Genomic DNA, 5,512 nt, shown 5'->3' on the forward strand with positions numbered 1-5,512 from the left:
CCAGGCTGGAGTTCAGTGGCTAAATCTGGACTCACTGCAGCCTTGACCAACTGGGCTCAAGCAATCCTCCCACCTCAGCCTCATGAATAGCTGGGATGATAGACATGCACCACCACCAGGCTCACTTGTATTTTTTGTAGGAGACGGGGTTTCACCATGTTGCATAGGCTGGGCTCAAACAATCTGCCTGCCTCAGACTCCCAAAGTGATGGGATTACAAGCATGAGCCATCTAGACTAGCCTGTCAATGTGTCTTTTTAATGATTCTCAGGACCCAATTCTGAAACTATCATGTAGACACAGTCAATCAAACGATTCTCCAAAATGAACTAAAAGAGATACACTTTTCCTTCCACAGTGACTTTTTTTTTTTTTTGAGACAGGGTCTCACTCTGTTGCCCAGGCTGGAGTGCAGTGATGTGATCATAGCTCACTGCAGCCTCAATCTCCCAGGCTCAAGTGATCCTCGAACCTCAGCCTCTCAACTAGCTGGGACCATACGCATGTGCCACCATGCCTGGCTACTTAAAAATTTTTTTTTTCCCAGTATAAACGAGGTCTTGCTACGTCACCCAGGCTGGTCTCAAACTCTTGAGCTTCAAGCAATCCCCCCATATTGGCTTTCCAAAGTGTGGGATTACAGGTGCGAGGCAAACATCCAGCCCAGACTTTTTTTTTTTTTTGAGACGGAGTCTGGCTCGTCACCATCGCCATGTTTGCCAGGCTGGTCTCGAACTCCTAATCTCAAATGATCCTCCTGCCTCAGCCTCCCAAAGTGCTGGGATTACAGGCATGAACCAGAACAACTGACCCGACACCCAGCCCCATTTTTTTTTTTTTTGAAGACAGGGTCTTGCTGTGTTGCCCAGGCTGGAGTTCAGTGGCAAACCTAGACTCACTGCAGCCTTGACCAACTGGGCTCAAGCAATCCTCCCACCTCAGCCTCATGGCGCGATCTCTGCTCACTGCAACCTCCGCCTCCTAGGTTCTAGCGATTTTCCTGCCTCAGTCTCTTGACCAGCTGGGATGACAGGGGCCTGCCATCACGCCTGGCTAATTTTTGTATTTTTAGTAGAGACAGGGTTTCACCACATTGGCCAGGCTGGTCTCGAACTCCTGACCTCAGGTGATCCGCCCACCTCAGTCTTCCAAAGTGCTGGGATTACATGCGTGACCTGCCGCACCCGGCCCTAGACTTCTTAATAGACTACTTAAGCATTAGATGTCCCAAAAAAAACTCAACTACTACAACGCATCACAGATCTGTTCATTTCCACATAAATGCAGCTCACCACTATAATAATTGATTAAGCTTTGAAACACTCATTTAATGAAAGCCTAAAATGTATATGTTTTACTTCTTCCTTAAAGAATGCCCTCAGCTGGGTACAGTGGCTCATGCCTGTAATCCCAACACTTTGAGTCCGAAGAGGGCGGATCACTTGAGACAGAGAGTTCAAGACCAGCCTGGGCAACATGGTGAAACCCCCTCTCTACTTATATAATTTAAAAAAAAAAAAAAAAGGAAAAAGAATTTTTAAAAAGAGTAATGAATGCCCTCGGGGCAGTTGGGCAACTTAACCCCCATACTATATGATTCCAGATGCTATGTATCGAAGTCTTTTTATCTCCTTTTTATGGGGTTCTATCTCCTTTCTTGATACCAGGTCTTAATTCTTTGGCTCTCACCAAGGCTGCATCCGGCAAGCAATCTACCTTTTCTCTTTTTGAGATGGAGTTTCACTCTCTTGCCCAGGCTGGAGTGCAATGGTACGATCTTGGCTCACTGCAATCTCCGCCTCCCGGGGTCAAGTGATTCTCCTGCTTCAGGCTCCTAAGTAGCTGGGATTACAGGTCGGCGTCACCACCCCCTGCTAATTTTTGTATTTTGAGTAGACACGGGGTTTCTCCATGTTGGTCAGGCTAGTTTGAACTCCCGACCTCAGGTGATCCACCCACCTCGGCCTCCCAAAATGCTGGAATTACAGGCATGAGCCACCATGCCTGGCCATAATCCACCTTTTTAAGGGACTATTTCTAATTTCCTGCGTACTGGATAACTAGCTAAAAGGAAAGGTCATTGGGAAATGTGCCACAGACCTGAGTTGAGCAACACAGAGAAGGGGTTGCAGCTCATATATCCTGTATTTCCAGTGCTGCTCTGGCTATTACTCTCTTTTGCTTCTTTGCTAAGCTTTTCCATGGCTCCACTTCCTCAGTTCTCAACTCAGGGCAATCTGGTTTGTGTTCCTGGCAATTACAGTAAAAACTCACCAGAATTCTAGAAAAAGGTTCACAAATTCAAGTGCCCACAAGTGCCAGGACAGTAACATAAATGAATACATAAGTTAGATATGTGAAGTCAATAGGGGATGTTGAAGATCAGTGGTAAACCAGAGAGAGCAGATGTCCATCTAAAGAAATTTAAACTCAAGGCCAGGTGCAGGGGCTCACGCCTATAATCCTAGTACTTTGGGAGGTCAAGGCAGGTGGATCACCTGAGCCCAGGAGTTCAAGACCACACTGGGTAACATAGTAAGACCCCGTCTCTACAAAAAATACAAAAATTAGCCAGGCATGGTGGCACATGCCTACATTTCCTGCTACTCAAGAGGCTGAGGTGGGAGGACCACTTGAGCCTGGGAGGCAGAGGTTGCAGTGAGCCAAAATCATGCCACTGCACTCCAGCCTAGGTGACAGAGCCAGACCCTGTCTCAAAAAAAAAAAAAAATTAAACTCAAGGCCAGGTGTGGTGGCTCATGGCTCATGCCTGTAATCCCAGCACTTTGGGAGGCTGAGGCTGGAGTATCACTTGAGCTCAGGAGTTCAAGACCAGCCTGGGCAACAAAGTGAGACCCCCATCTCTACAAAAAATTTAAAAATTAGCCAGTGGCACACCTCTGGTAACTAGCTACATGGGAGGCTGAGGCAGGAGGATCGCTTGAGCCCAGGAGGTTGAGGCTACAATGAACCATGTTCATGCCACTGCACTCCAACCTGGGCAACACAGCAAGATTACACAGCAAGACCCTGTCTCAAAAAAAAGAAAGAAAAAAAGAAACAAAGTTTGTTTATTTCATTCATTTATTATTTTGAGACAGGGTCTTGCTCTGTTGCGCAGAGGAGCATGAATGATCAGAGCACACCACAGCCCTGAATTCCCAGGCTTAAATTGATCTTGCCACCTTAGCCTCCCAAGTAGCTGGGACTACAGGTGCACACCACCATGTCCTGCCAGTTTTTGTATTTTTTGTAGCGACAGGGTTTCAGCATGTTGCCCAGGCTGGTCTCAAACTCCTTGGCTCAAATGACCCTCCTGCCTCAGTTTCTCAGAGTACTGGGATTACAGGCATAAGTCATGCCTAATCTGAGTACATTCTGTGATGCTTGCACAATCATTAAATTGCCTAACAATGCATTTCTCAGAACATATCCCTATTGTTAAGTGACGCATAACTGCATATGTATTTGTAGACTTAATGACTATGGTTTATTGTGGAAATCTTTATTAAATTTTTTAAAATAAAATTAATTAAAATGTTCTTTTTGGCCGGGCATGCTGGTTCACGCCTGGAATCCCAGCAGTTTGGGAAGTTGAGGCAAGCAGATCACTTGAGGTCAGGAGTTCAAGACCAGCCTGGGTGTCTAGGCTGCTGCAGTGGCAGAGACCTCATGGAGAACCTCTACTAGGGCAGTGCGGAGAGGAAACATGGGGTTGGAGCCCCCAAACAGGGTCTCCACTGGAGAACTGCCCAGTGGTGCTGTGAGAAGAGGGCCACTGTCCTCCAGATCCCAGAATGACAGATCCACTGACAGCTTGCACCCTGTGTTTGAAAATGCCATAGGCACTCAACACTAGCTCGTGAGAGAAGCCATGGGGCCCAAATCCTGCAAGGTCACAGGGTTGGAGCTGCTCAAGGCCTTGAGAATCCACCCCTTGCACCAATGTACCATGGATGTAGGGTGGGGAGACAAAGGAGATTTTACAGTTTTTTTTTTTTTTCTGAGACAGTCTTGCTCTGTTGCCCAGGCTGGAGTGCAGTGGTGTGATCTCTGCTCACTGCAACCTATGCTTCCCAGGTTCAAGCAATTCTCCTGCCTCAGCCTCCCAAGTAGGTGGGATTACAGTAGTGTACCCATGCCTGGCTAATTTTGAACTTTAAGATTTAATGAGGACCAGGCATGGAGGCTCACGCCTATAATCCCAGCACTTTGGAAAGCTGAGACAGGCAGACTGCCTGAGCCCAGGAGTTTGAGACCAGCCTGGGCAACATGGTGAAAACCCCATCTCTACAAAAAAATACAAAAATTAGCCAGGTTTGGTTATGTGCACCTGTAGTCCCAGCAAGCTGGGAGGCTGCAGTGGAAGAATCACTTGAGCCCGGGAGGCAGAGGTTGCAGTGAGCCTATCACGCTACTGCACTCCAACCTGAGTGACAGAGAGAGAGACTCCATCTCAAAAAGAAAATAAATAAATAAAAATTAAAAAATTAATGGCTGCTGTTCTGTGTTCCAGAGTTGCATGGGGGCATATAGCCTCATTCTTTTGGCCAATTTCTCCCTTTTGGAATGAGCGTTATTTGCCCAATGTTTATACCCCCATTGTATCCTGGAAGTAACTAACTTGTTTTTTATTTGACAGGCTCATAGGCAGTAGCAACTAGCCTTGTCTCAGATGAGACTTTGGAATTTTGAGTCAATGCTGGAAGTGAGTTAAGACTTTGGCGGGGACTATTGGGAAATCATGATTGTATTTTGAAATGTCAGGACATGAGATTTGGGCGGGGGGGCATGATTTGGGTGGAATGATATGGTCTGGATCTGTGTCCCCACCAAATCTCATGTTGAATTGTAATCCCCAATGTTGGAGGTGGGGCCTGGTGAGAGGTGATTGGATCACGGGGTTGGATTTCTCATGAATGGTTTAGCACAATTTCCCCTTGTGTGATATAGTTGTTTAAAAGCGTGTAGCACTTCCCTCCTCATTCTCTCTCTTGCTCCTGGTTCCTATCATGTCTTTGCCTTCAGCTATGATTGGAAGCTAAGCTGCTATGATTCCTGTACAGCCTGCAGAACTGTGAGACAATTAAACCTGTTTTCTTTATAAATCACCCAGTCTCAGGTATTTCTTTATAGCAACATGAGAATGGACTAATACATTATGTGAATTACATCTTAACAAAACTGTTATTTTAAAAAACAGAGGTCAGGCATGGTGGCTCACACCTATAATCCCAGCACTTTGGGAGGCTAAGGTGGCTGATTGCTTGATCTCAGGAGTTCAAAACCAGCCTGGGCAACATGGCAAAACCCCATTTCTACAAAAAATTTTAAAAATAGCCAGATGTGGTGGTGCACATCTGTAATACAGTCTGTAGTCCCAGCTACTTGGGAGGCTAAGGTGGGAAGATATCAATTGAGCCCCCCAGGTTGAGGCTACACTGAGCCGTGATTGTGCCACTGCATTCCAGGCTGGGCAACAGAGTGAGACCTTGTCTTTTTTTTTTTTTTT

At 46.3% G+C, this 5,512-nt stretch overlaps 1 protein-coding gene across 1 annotated transcript in view; it reads right to left on the reverse strand.

The window, feature by feature from the left end:
- PCGF6 (polycomb group ring finger 6) overlaps positions 1-5,512 on the reverse strand; it is an 81,389-nt gene that overhangs the window by 1,649 nt on the left and 74,228 nt on the right. The window lies entirely within an intron of this gene.

Source organism: Mandrillus leucophaeus, unplaced genomic scaffold (genome assembly GCF_000951045.1).
Source record: "Mandrillus leucophaeus isolate KB7577 unplaced genomic scaffold, Mleu.le_1.0 Scaffold18, whole genome shotgun sequence".
NCBI lineage: Eukaryota > Metazoa > Chordata > Mammalia > Primates > Cercopithecidae > Mandrillus > Mandrillus leucophaeus.